Here is a 17767-nt window from a genome sequence, read left to right as displayed (position 1 = left end):
ATCCAATCAATAAAATCATCCTTGTATTTTGGATAAGTAGAAAGAGTTAGAAATCCCCTCCATTACCTCTGTATTTTGCCTTCTTTCTCAGTTTCCTGGTTACCCAGCCTCTGTCTCTCTGTTTATCATTCACAAATATTTTAAAATGATTAATTAAATTACTTGTACTTTAAATAAGAAATCTAAAAATACATATTTCAGTGGAGCAAAGCATCAACGAAATAAACATAAATTTATACCAAAGTATTTTACATAAAGAGTAATACTATAGACAGTAATTTTGGGTTTCTCAGCTTCATTTAATATCCGTAAAAATGACATAGAACTTTTTCTTGTAGGGTGAAATCATACCTTTTTGTGTGGCTTATTCTATGAAGAAATATTGAAATAGAAATCACTACATGAAGAAAATTTGTCATAACTTTCGAATGAAGATATTCACTTTTTATCCTTTTTGTTTTAGTAAACAATATATATTTTCTGAATTACATTTATAAAATAAACATGCAAGGAATTCTTATATTTGCTCATGTATGTACATCTTGAGTTATATCTTGCATGGTTTTATCTGTATAATGAAATTACAACACAGAAAACCAACATTAAATTTGATAATCTAGATATAAAAAAAACACACAAACGGATCACCATGGTTTACCATTTTTATTTTCACAGGCTTTCTTATTTTATTTTCTACATTTTCTTAACTATATCTGTGATTATGTCTGGATTGTTCAGTTGTTATATAACAAGGGATAATGTACTGTTTAAAACTATCTGTTGACATAAAGAGAATATTATCACATTTATGCATAGCATTACATATGTTAATGAAAGAATGTCCACATTCCTGAATTAAAATCACAACTTAAATTTCTTCCATTATTTGCCTTACCCACCGTTCCCCTGAATCCGCACTCAGTGAATAACCCCACTGTGCATTGTACCAATAATTAAAAACAAACAAATGAATAAACAAAACAAACTAACAAAAACCCTCTCAGCTGATTACTTTGCTGCCCTCATTTTATTTGGATTAGCTGAAATATTTTGGTTGGTCCTTATTGAACTTGATTCATCTTAGGAACCTGGAGCCCTTGTCGCTCATTCATTCATTTACCTTCAAAACGGAAGCTCCTTTGTATGAGGCCTTTATCAGGACTCAGTAAGACTATTAATACTATCATAGCACCAGGACAAAGAACTGGAGTCAAAAAGCCCCTCAAGAATACTTCAAGAGAGTGAGGTTTATATTAAAACAAACAAACAATTATCACATAACGAAGCCTCTTAATAGGCTTCTGGGAAGATGTGAAGGTCTTTGCACTCCTGTTTACCCTCAAGTTCTGTTTTTATATTTGGATTTCAAACGACTGAACTTCATTTTGTGAAAGACCAAGGGCAGGGTTAGTCAAATTTCCTCATGAAAGAAAAGTAAAAAGAAACACTACTGACTACCCAAAGAACCCTATTTAACCAGTCCTGAAAAACGTTTCACATAAAGGTGTGTGTGTCAATGTGTGAGAGTACGTCTCTGTGTGTGTATTTGTTACGTGGTTTTCTTTCTTTTTTTTTTTTATTTCATTAAATTGGAATCATGTTTTATACATCCAAATACACATTTATGTGATTGCAAAAGGTGTGTTCAGAAACATCAACAATTCCACGAACCGGGGACTGCAGCTGATATCCAATAGCTCTGTAATGAAATTTCTGCTTTCGCTTTCCAAACAGATGGGAAATAAACTGCTCTTGGATAAAAGCAAACTCTGAAGGAGCCCCTAGGAAACACTCAGGAGACACCTTCTTTCTGAAATACAATTACGCCTTCACGCATCATTCGGATGCCTTGCCATATCTTTCCAGCTCCCCCAAAATCTTGAAGTACTGTAATTTATCACAGTCCCTAACAGTTTTCAGCAGCCAAATGCATATAGCTTATGGCTTCTTTCTGAAATGAAATGTTAGAAATAGATTAATGGTGATGATGTTTCCAATCCAAATCTTTTTTTTTTTTTTAATTTATTTTATGCCTACTAACTATTTTTTTAATAGTGAGATAAGAGCCACTGCGTACTGAGATTTCTATTAGGCCTTAAAGTATCCTTTTTGTCTGTTTTATATTCTAGGGCAAGAGAGGGGATTAAAAATATTTATATGTGTGTGTGGTTAACTCTGTGTGTACTTGTGTGTGTGTTTTGTGCATCTGTGTTTATATATATGAGTGTGTGTGTGTGTGTGTGAGTCGTTGTTAGTCGCCAAGTCAGCTCTGACTCCTGGCGACCTCATGTGTGCAGAGTAGAACTGCTCCATAGGGTTTTCAAGGCTGTGGCCTTTCAGAAGCAGATCGCCAGGCGTGGCACCCTCTGAGGCACCTCTGGGTGGGCTCCAGCCACCACCGTTTTAGCTAGTAGTGGAACTCTCTCCATATCCCCACAATGTTCCTCTGTTCTGTCATTGAAGCAGAGCATTGCCACCTGCTTCAGAGGGAGGTTGTTAGAACAGCACCAGGAAAGAAAGGTGGAAAAGCCTTAGCTCTTAAATTCATATGCCGAATGCCTCCAGATACACGGACTTACACAGGAGTACCCAATGTGACTGCTTGTTTTTATCTCCTTGCATCTTGATCTTGAATTGAAATGAAGCTCTCCAAACCAGAGACAAAGGAAGAGGGATGGGAGAGTGTATTATCCTGGGTTCTCTCTTCATGCTTGAGGGTAGAGTCTGCTTTTTTTTTTTTTTTTAGTAATATTTTATTATGTTTTTGGTGAAAGTTTACACAGCAAATTAGGTGCCCTTTTGATGATTTCCACACAAGTTTTTCAGCATCATTTTTTACATTTGTCAAAATATGTCAGCATCCTCATTAATTGTGTTCTGGTTGTTCCATTTCCAGTATTCTAGTTTCCCTGCCCTCCTTGTCTTCTCAGTTTTGTTTTACAGTAATTGTTGACCTTTTGGTCTCATTTAGGTTTTTTTTTTTTTTTTGATAGATCCTAGTACTCATGGGTGATACCCTTTATTTTGTGTGTCAATCTGTTATTTCACTAGAAGGTAACATCAGGGCATAGTTTATGTTCAAGTTTTAAAGAGCATCTAAGGATGATCATCTCAGGGAGTCGTCCCGACTCCACTGGTCCAGGAAGTCTGAACTTTTTAAGAATTTGAGCACTGTTCCATGTCATTCTCCTGTTCTATCTGGGTCCATCTATCGTGGACCTGATAAGAACTGTTGATATCAGTAGCTGGGTAACAGCTAGGTTTTCTAGATTTTTTTTTTTTTTTTACCATGTAGATGAGGCTGTAGCTTTTGTAGTCTATTAGCCCGATTGACTAGTTTCTTCTCTGATACTTTGGTTTCCTTCTTTTTATTTTGCTCCTAACGAGCAGAGACCTATAGTTGTATCTTAGATGGCCGCTTGCAAGCTTTCAAAACCCCAGATGCTACTCACTTCACCAGGATGTAGAACATGAACTCTGTGGTGCCAATTGATTGAGTTGTCCTATGAAATTAAGTACTTAAGCCTTCAAACCCAGAAAACCATTCTTGCAAGGTGTTTGGTTATGTCTGAGAAGTATCTTTAAGTGTGTCCTCTGTGATTATCTTTGTGTTCACAAACATATCCGTATGTACACGTACATACAGATACTTCTATCAATGCACACATATGTACTCACTTGTACCTTCCCATAGACATGTACACCTATGTACCTACATATATGACCATACACTCATTTTTAGGTTGTTGTTGGTGATATTGCCAAATTATATTTGTCATATTCTTTAGCACAAATACCCTTTTGTCTCGTGCACGTCTTAATAGCATCATTTACTTTGGTCAAGCTGTGCTCACTACACCCACATTTTGTGCTAGTTTCCCATCACCAAAAATAACAAGTTATCTACAGTCTAGAGAGGGAATTCCCCCTCCCCCTCCCACCACCCATCCTTGGTAACCAACAATGAACATTGGTCTCTGTGTATATTTATATACCTATTCTTCTCTTCTTATAAAAGTGGGATCATACAATATTCATCACTATGTGATTGACTTATTTTATAACGTTATGTCCTCCAGACCTCTCCATGTTATAACATGTTTTGTGAACTCATCGTTGTTCTTTATGGTTGAGTAGTATTCCATTGTATGTACGTACTGACTTTTGCTTATTCATTCGTCTGTTGAAGGGCACTTTGGCTATTTTCATTTTTTTACTATTGTGAATAATGCTGGAATGAACATAGGTGTCCATGTACTTGTTCCTGTCGCTTCTACTAGTTCTCCAGTGTATATACCTAGGAGTAGGATTGCTGGATCATAAGGTAGTTCCATTTCCTGTGTGTTGACGAAGAGTCATACTGTTTTCCATAGTGGTTGTACCATTTCACACTCCCACCAGCAATGGATAAGGTTTGCATTCTTCTCACATCATCACCAACATTTGTTTTGTCTGCTTTTTTTATCAGTGCCATTTTAGTCAAGGATCTTTGTAGTTTTGATTGGCATTTCTCTAATGACTAATGTGGAGACCTGGTAGCACAGTGGTTAAGATATCAGTGGCTAACCAAAAGATTGGCAGTTCATATCCACCAGCCTCTCCTTGGAAACCCTATCGGGCAGTTCTACTCTGTTCTGAATGGTCACTATGAGTCAGAATTGACTCGAAGGTAACAGGTTAATGACTTTTGATCTTGGGCATCTTTTCATGTGTTTCTTGGCTGTTTGTATTTCCTCTTTAGTGAAGTGTCTGTTCCTGTCCTTTGCCCATGTTTTTAATTAGGTTGTTAGTCTTTTTGTTGCTGAGGTGTTTAAATTTTCTATAAATTATAGAGAATAGGTCCTTGTGGGATATGTTGTTTCCAAAGATTTTGTTCCATTCTGTAGGTTGTCTTTTTGATGAATCATTTTCATGAGCCTAAGTGTTTAGTTTTTATAAGGTCCCAATGATCTAAATTTGTCTTCTGCTATTCATGCATTTGTATGCATATTAGTTAGCCTATTTTTACAGAAAATTAGGCTCTATAGTTTTCATCCAGGAACTTGATAGTTTTAGGTATAACATTTAGGCCTTTGATCAATTTTGAGTTAGTTTTAGTGCATGATGTGAGGTATGGGTCCTGTTTCATTTTCCTGCAGTTTTTCCAGCACCATTTATTAGATTCTTTCTTCCCCTTGATTGATTTTGACCACTTGTTGAAAATCAGTTGTCCATAAACAGATCAAGTTATTTCTGGATTCCCAATTCTATTTCACTGGTCTATGTATCTGTCTTTGATCCAACAACAGGCTGTTTTGATTACAGTGACTGTAAAGAATGTTTTGATGTCGGGGAGTGTGAGACCTCACACTTTATTCTTCTCCTACAATAGTGTTTTGGCTATTTAGGGCCTCTTTCTTTTCCATATAAAGTTGGCCATTAGTTTTTTTTTTCATGTCCATAAAGAATGCTGTTGGGATTTGTATTGAATTGTATCTGTAGGTCACCTTAGGTAGTACTGAAATTTTCACTATATTAAATCTTCCAGTCCATGAGCAGAGAATGTCCTCCCATTTATGTAGTTCTCTTTTAGTCTCTTATGATAGTATTTTGTAGTTTCCTTTAAGTCTTTTATATCCCTGGTTAAGTTAATTCTTAGATATTTTATCATTTTCTTGGCTGTTGTAAATAGTATTGTTTTCTTGATTTCCTTATCAGAGTTCTCCTTGTTAGCGTAAAGGAACCCAACTGATTTTTCTCTGTTGAGCTTATACCCTACCAGTTTGCTAGTTATTCTATGAGATACAGCAGTCTTCTTATAGAACCTTTAGTTTTTCTATGTATAGAATTATGTCATCTGTGAATAAAGATAGTTTTACTTCTTCCTTTCTGATTTGGATACCTTTCATTTCTCTTTCTTGCGTTATTGCTCTGGCTAGGACTTCCTGTACAATATTGAATAAGACTGGTGATAATGGGCATATTGTCTCATTCCTGCTCTCAAAGGGAAGACTCAGTCTTTCTCCATTGAGTGTAATGTTGGCTGTTGGTTTTGCACGTATACTCTTGATTATGTTGAGGAATTTCCCTTCTATTCTTATTTTCCTGAGGATTTTAATCAGGAAAGGGTGTCAAGTTTTATCAAATGTCTTTTCTGTATCAATTGATACATTGATACGATCATGTGGTTCTTTTCCTTTGTTTTATTTATGTGATGGATGGATTATAGAGATCGATTATATATATATCCCCAGTGTAGCCATCTGGTCCTGGGCTTTTCTTTGATGACAGTTTTTTGACGACATTTTTAATCTCTTTTTTTGTTATGAAATTGTTTAGATTTACTACCTGTATTTGTGTTAGTTCCAGTAGGTAGTGTGTTTCTAGCTTTTCAAATTTGTTCGAGTACAGTTTTTCATAGTGTTCTGTTATAATCCTCTTTATTTTAGTTGAGTCTCTTGTAATGTCTACACTTTAATTTCTTACTTTATTTGCTTCTTCTCTCTCTCTCTCTTTTTTTTTTTTTTTTTTTGGTCAGTCTAGCCAGGGGTTTGTCTCTTTTACTTATCTTTCCAAAGAAGTAAATTTCAGTTTTGCTGATTTTTTCTATTGTTTTTCTGTTTTCTATTTTATTTCTGTTATCATCATTATTATTTATTCTGTTAGCTTTGGGCTTCTTTTGCTCTTTGTTTTCTAATTGTTTAAGTTATTGGTTTTGGCTCTTTATTCTTTTTTAATGTAGGTATTTATTTCTATGTATTTTCCTTTAAGCACTGCTTTTGCTGTATCTCAAAGATTTTGATATGTTGCATTTTCATTTTGGTTTGATTCTAATTTTTTTATTTAATTTTTTATTTTTTACATGATTCAGTAGTTTTTTTTTTAGCAGTGTGTTATTTAGTTTCCATGTATTTTTTTAACTTTTTTTTTATGTTGTTGATTTCTAGCTTCATACCATTATGAACAGAAGACGTGCTTTGTATGATTTCACATTTCTTTAAAATTGTTTAGACTTGTTTTATGTCCTAGCATATGATCTATTCTGGAACATGATCCATATGCACTGGAGAAAAAAATGTGTGTTTTTTTGCTAGGTGGAAGGGTGTATATTCGTCCTTTTTTTTTTTCAAATTGGCTTTTGGTTTTATTTAACTCCTCAATGTCCTTACTAATCTTATTTTTAGATGTTCTACCTAGAATTGAAAGTGGTATGTTGAAGCCCTCTATTATTACGGTGAAGTGTCCCCAAGACCATGCTCCCCCAAAGGCTCTAGGAAAAGATCTTTTCTTTTCTCTCATGGATTCTGGAAGCCCCAAGTGTTCATTGGTTTGCATCTTCAGCATAAGTCCATCTCTTGTTTTCATATGGCCATCTTTCCTCTGTGTGTCTCTCTGTAGATAAGAAAGAAAGAAAGAGAGAAGAGAGAGAGAAAGAAAAACAAATCAGATTGAAAAAGAAGTAAAACTCTCATTTAACAAATGGCATGATCTTGGACACATAAAATCCTGGGAGTATCACACACACAGACTAAATAAATGAGTACAGGAAAAATGCAGTATATATGATCAATAAACAAGAGTCAATTTTATTTCTATACACTAACAATGAATGATTCAATTTTAATTTGAGAAAAAAATTCTCATTGAAATAGCATAGGACATAATAAATCACTTGGGTTAGACATGTACACTGAAAACTAAAAACTATCTATGAAAGAAAGTAAAGATTTATATAAATGGAAATATTTCTCACGTTCATATACTGAAAGGCTTACTTTTCTTAAGATGGCAATACTTTCCAACTCCTTTTCTTAAAGTGGGCATCTCCCCAACACAGATTCATTGCAATCCCTACCAAAATGCCAGCTTCTTCTTTGCAGAAATTGACAAGTTGACCCTGCTGTTCATATCAAAATGTAAAGGACTCAGAATAGCCAAACCAATCTCAAAAAAGAACAAAGCTGGAGACCTCATACTTTTCAGTTACAAAACTTGCTATAAAGTTACAGTAATCAAGACAGGGCAGTACCTGAATAATAATAGACATACAAACCAGTGGAGTACAATTGGAAGTACAGAAATCAATTCTTACATTTATTTTGACAATGGCATAAAGAAATGGTGGAAGAATAGTCGTTTAACAATGGTCCTGGAAAAACCGTATGTACACACGTCAAGGAATGAAGTTTGGCCCTTATCTCACTTCATATATAAAATTTAACTCAAGAGGGACTAAAGATGTAAATGTAAGAACTAAAATATAAAACTTTTAGAAGTAAACACAGGTGTATTTACTGAAGCAAAAGCAACCTGAACAACAATTAGTAAGAAAACTAAATAAATAGAGGAAACCACTGTGAATAAGCTATGAAGCACGCAATATTTTTCTCACAGTTCTTTTTAAAATTTACTTAGAAAAGATTGTGGTATATAAAATTTTATAAAGGATAGCAAAAATGACAGTTTTCAATTGGAATCATAGAACAGTTATGTTAGCATTGGTCTTATAGTACCATGATATAACTGTGATATAAAATCAAAAACAGTGGGTCAGTCTAATTTATACATGCAAATGAGCAAATCAAAACAAATTGAATTAATCTTTATTTTCATCTCCACCAGCTTATGTAGAAACTCCAGTTTCCAGCAATATTTCTCCACTTGAGGATTTGGGGGAACCCTCAAAGAGTACCTCATACTTCCACTGTGGTGTCTGCTCTCTCAGCCTTGGTACCTACTCTGCCATTTCCCAAGAAAGATGAGCAATAGCCTTGCTCCAAGGATACTCCAATCTCAAGCAGAGCAAATCATTCTCTTCTGGAAGTAGCAGTGGAGCCCCTGTTTTAAAACAAAGTATGGAGAGTGTCCCCACAGTTTAGACTTGTGGCCAGAAACAAGAGGTTCTGGTAATGGTAATGGTTACCTTGATTGTACTACTGCAATATGGTGATTGGCTGACCTGGGCCTTCACAGGGGCCAGTCCTTGTGATGGCCGTGGCAGAGGGAGGGAAGATTGGCCTTTTCCCTTTGTCTTACATGATGAGAAGCGTTTCAAACGCAGTGAAGCTGTGCCTCAATTTGTTATGCAAAATTAATAAATATTGATTTTGCTTCTATTTATAACTCATCTTTCCCAGGGCCCAAATCTAGGGTTAAAACAGTGTTTTTCATTCCTCCTCTCACCTAAGACACTAAGCAGATATTTCTGGCAGGAGCTCAGAGTACCTGCCTCCCTTCTCTCCTAGTTTCATGTTTCCCAGAAGTCTCCCGAAGTTGTACATGCAAATATATTTCAGCAAAACCACCTTAACAACCACATGACCATTTTCAAGATAGAGTCAAGCCATTCCCCCTCAACAACACCAAATCGAAGTCATAGAATTCGTAAAAGTGTAGTATGGCCTATATATATAGAACCTATAAGGTTAGCAAAGAAAAAGGCGTACATGTCACAATCTGAAATGCTATACATTTTATTATTTATTGTTTATTTTCTATCTATTTCAACTAAAGAGTTTTGTGTTTGTTTTGTTTGGTTCATAGTAGGCTGGCAGGTACCCATAATATTTATTGAGCAAATGACTGACATTATATGTTTTTAAGGTAACAAATAGAATAGTTAGGTGCTATTCTAATTTTTTTTTATTCTAATAGGTAAAGTAAGAAATTGCACTAGACATGGAAAAAGGAATACTCATATATATCAGTTATGATTATGCTTAACTATTGTGACAAAAAGAAAAAAAATAATAACATTGGTAAAATAAGATTTATACGTGACACTTAAAAAAATCGCAAAGTGGGTAGCCTGTTGTTAACAAGTACCAAGGACACAGGTTCTTTCTAAGCTATTGCTCCTTCCTGCATTGCTTCTGTTCCCAAGGCCAACTCATTGTTTAATTTCCAGTAATTTTAAGGGAACCCTGGCGGCATAGTAATTAAGAGCTACAGCTCCCAACCAAAATGTCGGGAGTTGAAATCCACCCGTCACTCCTTGGAAACCCTATGGGACAGTTCTACTCTGTCCTATAGGGTCGCTATGAATCGGAATCCTCTCCATAGCAACAGATTTGGTTAAGGAGACCCTGGTGGCATAGTGGTTAAGATCTGGACTACGTGAAGAAGAACAGGGCATCAGGAGGAGGCGCACTCTTTAAACAACCTGCGATATGCTTTTTATTGAAGAAAACAGAATTTTATTCTTGTTCATACTACTCATAGCACACTGTACTATGTATACATTCTAAAGATATACACATGATGAATGAATATATATCCATATTTACATATTTTAGCAGAGAAAATTTGTTTAATACCATCTAATACCTGAAACCTGTTGCCGTCGATCGGATTCCGAATCATTAGCGACCCTACAGGACAGGGTAGAACTAACTGCCCCATAGAGTTTCCAAGGAGCCCCTGGTGGAGTCGAACTGCTGACCTGCCAACCTTTTGGTTAGTAGCCCTAGCTCTTAACCCCTCCACCACCAGGGTTTCTCCATCTAATACAGTGGATCTCAAACCTGTAACACATTTGATAAACTACACAGTATAAAACAGATACCAATCTCTGGGACACTCCTCAGATCAATAAAATTAAAACTTTTGGAGTGGGACACAGAACTTACTAGAAAATTACAATCATTCCACAAATAAAAATAAAATACAAACTTTTGGTAATATTTTAAATAGCAGAAATTTTTTGACATTGAGCATCACTGAAAGACACACCTATATGTTTAGCCCAAGATTAACAATTGCTTGGTTAGTATAACGGAGAAAATTAGAAAATTAATAAATAACTTTATTATGCTTCTCTTGTGGTTTGGCTACATGTATTCTATATAAACAAAAACTATGCTTTGTATAACATATTAAAATATTGACATTGCTAGAGCTCCACTTTCCTTTAGAAAAAGCAAAATTTGCTATTGTAACATGGTTTTCTAAAATTAAACTTTGAGAATGACCGCCTAAGGATGTCTATCACCGCAGACCATGTTAACTAAATTGACAGCTTTAAAATTAAAATCTAACAAATTAGCTAAGTTTTAAATTTCTCAGTAAACAGGCAACTCATATTTAGAAGTTTTTGTTTTCACATTTACTTATTTTAAATAGAAAAAAAAAGAAAAGCAAAAACCTTTGCCATCCACTGCACCCTACGGCTCCAAATAGGAAAAAAATATATATATATATATATATATATGTATGTATGTATGTATGTATGTATGTATGTATATTCCATTCTATGTTAATTGAGTTGAGGTGTTTGTTACATTTTGTCCTTGCTTTTGTTGTGGTTGGTTTGGTTTCTAATTATGTTCTTTTGAGAAAGAAGAAAAGAAAAAATGTTTCAAATCCTAAAATACAGATCTTGATTCTAGTCTCAAAGTAAATAACTTAGGTTTTTAAAATTACAGTATTTGGGAAATTGAAAACATTTCTGTGGTTTAACACAAATCGCCACAAAATGTTATAAAACATTTTATTTGGTCCTTTTGCATTTTTTGCTCCTGCTCACTTGTGGAGCAGATGCATCTGGCAACTCATTTAAGTCAATGGTGTTTATTAATCACTTCCCATTATTTCAGTTCTGATGTATGAAGCCTTTCACACATGTGGGATTTCTAAAGTATCTAAAATTGATGATTCCCTTTTCTCATTTAAAACCTATTATACAATGCTCTCCTGAGAAAACAACCACCTGTGTCCAGTTAGCAGCTCATGGTCACTCTACAATTCCTGGCTGTAGAGCTGAAATTTGTTTATTTACTATTCCTACTTATTCATTACAGTTCCCTTCAACTCAAATGGCCTATTTGGTGGTTATTAATATAACTTTTAATGTAACTTATTGTTCATCAAGCAAAAAAAAAAAAAAAAATTCGACTTCCTTTACCTGTTATTTCTGTCAATTTTTGAATTGGTTGAAGTCAAGCAAAGTTTTTATTACATATAGAATGTAAATAATAAGTTAAAAAATATTATTTGTCATCAATTATACATTCAGATTTGTGTATTTAATATAGTTAGTTTTCATAAGATAAATTTGTAACAATAAATAGCAGCAGAACAAATATATAGTATAGAAGAACTTTATTTTAGATAGTTTTTAAAATTTTTATTTTATAAGAAAAGCAAAGACAGTAAATGTAAGCAAACAAAAAAGAACATAAACATCATATTCTCAACTCCTTACAAAATTGATAAAAACATTCGCAGATACTTTTATCTCTTCATATCCAGGCATATATATAATTTGAAAACTGATGAGAGATAAAAGACAAATAGAGAGATCAAAAATATTCTTAGAAAAATGAGATATGTCTATGTAATTAATCCCAAAATTTTTCAGCACATATCAATAAAGATACTTAGAAATTTTAAATATTTGTAATAACAAAATTTTCTAAAAATATGTGAAAATTTGTACACAGCAAATATGTGTAAAATGACATAAAGGCTTTTATATGAATCAGTGCTATGTTAAAATTCAGAGTGATCAAATCTCCAATATTCCAGAATGTTTACTGTTGACCAAAGTTAGGAACAGTGTGCATCAGGGTTGTACTCATTCACCATACTTTTTCAATCTGTACGCTGAGCAAATAATCTGAGAAGCTGAACTACATGAAGAAGAACAGGGCATCAGGATTGGAGGAAGGCTCTTTAACAACCTGCGTTATGCAGATGACACAACCTTGCTTACTGAAGAGTGAAGGAAACTTGAAGCACTCCTTGATAAAGATTAAAGACTAGATAGAGCCTTCAGTATGGATTATAAAAATCCTCACAATTGGACCAATAAACAACATCATGATAAATGGAGAAAATATTGAAGCTGTCAGGGATTTCATTTTACTTGGATCCATAATCAACACCCATGGAAGCAGCAGTCAAGAAATCAAATGACGTATTACATTGGGCAAATCTACTGCAAAAGATCTCTTTAAAGTATTAAAAAAGAAAGATGTCACTTTATGGACTATATATTCAGAAATAAATTATTTATAACACCATTTATAATAGTTTTTGGAGTCTCTGGGTGGTGTAAATGGTTAAGCTCTCGACTACTAATTACAGTATTGGCAGTTCAGATCCACTCAGAGGCACCTCTGAAATAGCCCTGACAATGTGCTTTGAAAGATCACACCTGTTAGAAAGCCTATGGATCTCAATTCTACTCTGAAACACGTGGGTCACCATGAGAAAGAATCACTTCAAGTGGTACTGGTTTGGTTTCACTATAAGAGTAGTTCTTCTTTCCTTACACGTTTTTCCAATTAGGATGATCATTTCTTTTAAAGTACTGGTATAATCATTCTTCAGTTTAAAGTCCCTTACTGTAAAGTTTATTTACTAAATAAGTGATTTTTTAAAAATAATATTCAAAATATCACCTAGAATGTCCTGAAAATAATTACAGAGGAAATGCATCTCTGTCTCCTTCTATACTCTGAAACTAACAATCATATTAGAAATGAAATTCTTGGATGCTCTTCAGAAATGGAAATGAAATAAACACTTGAATAAATACAGTCTTCAGGGCAAAAAAAAATTTTTTTTTTTTCAGGTCAGAGGAGTGCAAAACATAAGCACGACAGCCTAAGAAATAAGAATTAATAAAACATAAAGGGCTGAAAAATCAGTTGGCAAAGGTCAGAATATATGAAGAAGATAAAAATGAAATCATCCAGGAAATTGTTATTTTAAAATCAGAACAAAGGTGAATGTTGACCACCGGAAATACACTTAAGTGTATTGAAGACAGAAGGCTATAAAAATAGAGTTAGGGATTAGAGTTATATCGACAGTTCTCTAAAAATATTGTTGGAGAAAGTAACACAAATTAAAAAACCTTCCAACACCTTCATGGGAGAAGTCTTTTGAACAACAGCGATAACCACAACCAAAGCAACAACATAGGTCTTAGAAACATGTGACACATGATCACACTGTGATAGAAACCATACACAGGAGAGAAACACTGATGGCTCTTTAATGTAGAACTACATGTTAATTTGATAAAACTATTCAACTCTCTTTTACATGAGAATAAAACTTTTACAAGCTTGATCCCTAAAAGAGGTTGAAAGCATACAGGAAGAGGAGAAAATACAATTAAAAACATGGAGAAAGCAACTCTGAGAGAGAAAATTCAAGCCCTTTCTAAAAACTGTGGTAAATCCTCTTCTTCAAAATTCCTTACAAGTAGGAAGAGGCAGACACTAGAAAAGAAACACATACTGTACATATGGACAGGATGTGGGGTATACATAAAGGGAGAAGTTGGAATAGACTTGATGGCACTGGGTTTACTGGGTTTCGTCAGCCTAATGAGGTGGCTCGGTGGCTGAGAGCTCAAGCTGCTAACCAAAAGGTCAACAATTGCAATCCACCAGTTGCTCCTCGGAAACCCTGTGGGGTACTTCTACTCTCTCCGAGTCGGAATCAACTCAACGGCAAAGGGGTTTTTGTTTGTTTGGTTGAATGAGATGAAAGGAGTCTCCAGGTGTCGCAAACAGCTAACCCATTCAGCTGCTAACTGACAGGATGAAAGCTCAATCCATGGTTTTTTCATTCTCTCCATATGTATGCAAAAGATGGAAATGAAAAACAAAGATGGAAAAATCGACCCATTCAAACTGTGGTGTTGGTGAAGAAGACTAAATACACCACAGACCACTAAAAGAAAAATAAGACAGTCTTAGAAGAAATACAACCAAAAATAGTCCTAAGAAACAAGGATGGCAACTTTGGCTTGCTGTCATTGGGCTTATCATCAGAAAAGTCCAATTGCTAGAAAAGGACATCATGTTTGGTAATGCAGAGGGTCAACAAAAACGAGGGAACCTCTCAACGAGATGGATTGACACGATAGCCGCAGACAATGAACTCAAACCTACCAACTACTGCGAAGACAGCGTGGGACTAGGCAAGGTACTGTTATGAGTGGGGGGCTGACTTGATAACTAACAACAACAGAGACTGATAATACTATTATAAAGTATTACCACGTAAATACTATAATGTGGAAGTATAATAAAAAAAATTATTTATTTATTTATATTAGGAATTATAAGAGATATGAAAAGCCCTGGTTGCTCAGTGGTTAGTAGTGGGCTGCTAACAGAAAGCCTGGCCATTTGAAACCTCCAGTGGCTCTGCAGGAGGAAGATGTGACAGTCTGCTTCTGTAAAGATTTATAGCCTTGGAAACTCTGGGGGGCAGTTCTACTCTGTCCTATTATGTTGCTATGAGTAGGAATTGACTTGATGGCAGTGGTTTTTTTTTTTTGCATTATGAGAGATAAGTTAATTAAAATTGGTTAAGTTACTCAAAATCCATTAGGTGGCTGAAAATCACACTGCATTTGTGGAAAAGATGTGAGTTTTAAGAATATGTGAATGTCTTGAAAGTATTATCATGGTTATTTTCCTGTTCACACTAGTCCAATTATTTTTGTAACCTGATCTGCTGTTATTGTTGATAGGTGCAGTCGAGACAATTCCAACTCATAGTGACCCCATGCTATAGATTAGAACTGCCCCATAGGGTTTTCTAGGCTGTAATCTTTATGGGAACATACATACCAGGTCTCTCTACAGCAGAGCAGCTGGTGGGTTCGAACTGCCAACCTTTGGGATAGCAGCAGAATGCTTAACCATTGGACCACCAGGGCTCTTTGTAAATTTACATATGTGTTATTTTTTTTTTCCCCAGTGTCCTTCACTTCCTTTGTTCTAATTCTGTTAAATTTGGGGCATGTTTTCAAAAAAAATATGTAAAAAATTCAAACCGTGATTCAGAAGTTATCATCTATTCCACTCTTTTAACCACCACGAATGAAACATTTTTGTTTGGCTGTTGAAAATCCTTCTAATTCTTTTCTCTACTTAGTGTAATTGGTGCTTTCTGTCAAAGTAGCTTACTGAGTAAAGTGCTCAAACTTGAAGAAACTTCTTTAAAGCATTCCGAAGATATTTATTTATCATGAACAATTTGCAAAATTCAGAAGGCGTGTATGAGAGGATATGGAATTTACATCAGCTTGCTGCTAGGGAGACCATGAATGGAGAAAGCAACTCTAGTAAACTGTGATTTTTTTCTCTCTCCTCTCTCCTGCCTGACAATTAGTTATTTGTTTCCTTCATAACTTTCCTCGGGCATCAACCTGACACTTGGAAAACAAGAGTGGAAACAAATCACAGACACGTTTGTAGCAGCATAACAGAAATCATCCTCATTCTGTATTTCCCTTGTCTCTGTAAGCTTTAATCAGGTTTGTTTCATCCTGACTTCTTCAGTGAATTATGGGATGTGCAACCTCTGGCTGTGAATATAAACAGCAACTGAAACAAATGAACTGTCTGTCTAATCATTCTGACATGCTCAACTGACAGTGTTATCATGGAGAATGGATGTAATACCAAAAAAGTAGGAAAAAAGAAAACAAGAACAACAATATTCCCCAACAGAAATCATATAGGTGTATAATCCATTGCCGTGGAGTTGATGCCAACTCACAGCAACCCCATAGGACAGAGTATAACTGCCCCATACAGTTTCTAAGGAATGGCTGGGGCATTTGAACTGCTGACCTTTTGGTTGGCAGCCCAGCATTCAACCGTTGTGCCACCAGGGCTCCTTAAACTTGTGGTACCTTTACACAAATAACCAGACTGATCTGGATGGAGCAGAAATCCAAGAAAAATTACTTTTTCATGGTTTCACTCTTATATTTTAAATCGTCCTTACTAAAATATTGGAGATTGTGATTGTTGAGTTTGTTTGTTAACTTGGTTGAGCAAAGATTCTCAGTAATTTGGCAGTTATGATGTAGTTTGGCAGTCATATAATGATGTGATCACCCCCATGATTAGATATGATATAATGTAATCACCTTCATGATGATGGGATCTGTGCTGTGAGTAGCCAATCAGTTGAAAGGGAGTTTCCTTGTGACCTGCATCCAATATAAGTGGACTTTTTGGCAAGGCTCGTGGGTCTTTGCTTGGTCTGGGTCCTGCAGCTGGCACCTGTTTGTCCGACCTCCAGTTCTTGAAATTGGAACTAGCAGCTTACCTGCCATCTTGCCTGCCGATCTTGGAATTCGGTGGTCTTCGCAGACTGTGAGCCAGAGCCCTGATGTCTGACTTGCCAATCTTGGGTTCTCCAGCCCCTGCAGCTCCATGAATCGGGAGAGTCCAGCCTGATCCAAGTTCTAGCCTCTACATTTGCGTGATCCATTTCCTTAATATAAATCTCCATATATATTTATACGCTTTACTGATTTTGCTTCCCTAGAGAACCCAGCCTAAGATAGAGATATAAAAGCTGTTTTTACACAAGGGTCATTTCTTCTAAGGTCTGTGATCTTAACACAGGGACAGAAAGAATTAAATTGAATGACAGCATCTACAAAAGCCTTAAACAGTATATTGCACTGATCAATACAGTAATAAATGGGTAAAATGCTCCATGTAAAATCATTCAGTAACTGACTTTTTTGGCACTACCTGTTAAGTAATTACTTTGATCATCAGAAAATGTATGATTAAATTCTGTATTTTATGGGAAAAGTTTCCCTTTGCAACTGTTGTGTGCTATATAGTCAATTCCAACTTAAGGCAAAACTGTAGTACAGAATAGAACTGCCACATAGGATTTTTTTTACTATTTACAGGAGTAGATCAGCAGGTCATTTCTCCTGTAGAACCACCGGCAGATTTAAACTGCCAATCTTTAGATTAGTAGCCAAGCACTTAACTCTTGTGCCACTAGG

This window comes from Loxodonta africana, chromosome 20 (genome assembly GCF_030014295.1).
Source record: "Loxodonta africana isolate mLoxAfr1 chromosome 20, mLoxAfr1.hap2, whole genome shotgun sequence".
Classification (NCBI taxonomy): domain Eukaryota; kingdom Metazoa; phylum Chordata; class Mammalia; order Proboscidea; family Elephantidae; genus Loxodonta; species Loxodonta africana.
This window is presented reverse-complemented; position numbering follows the sequence as displayed.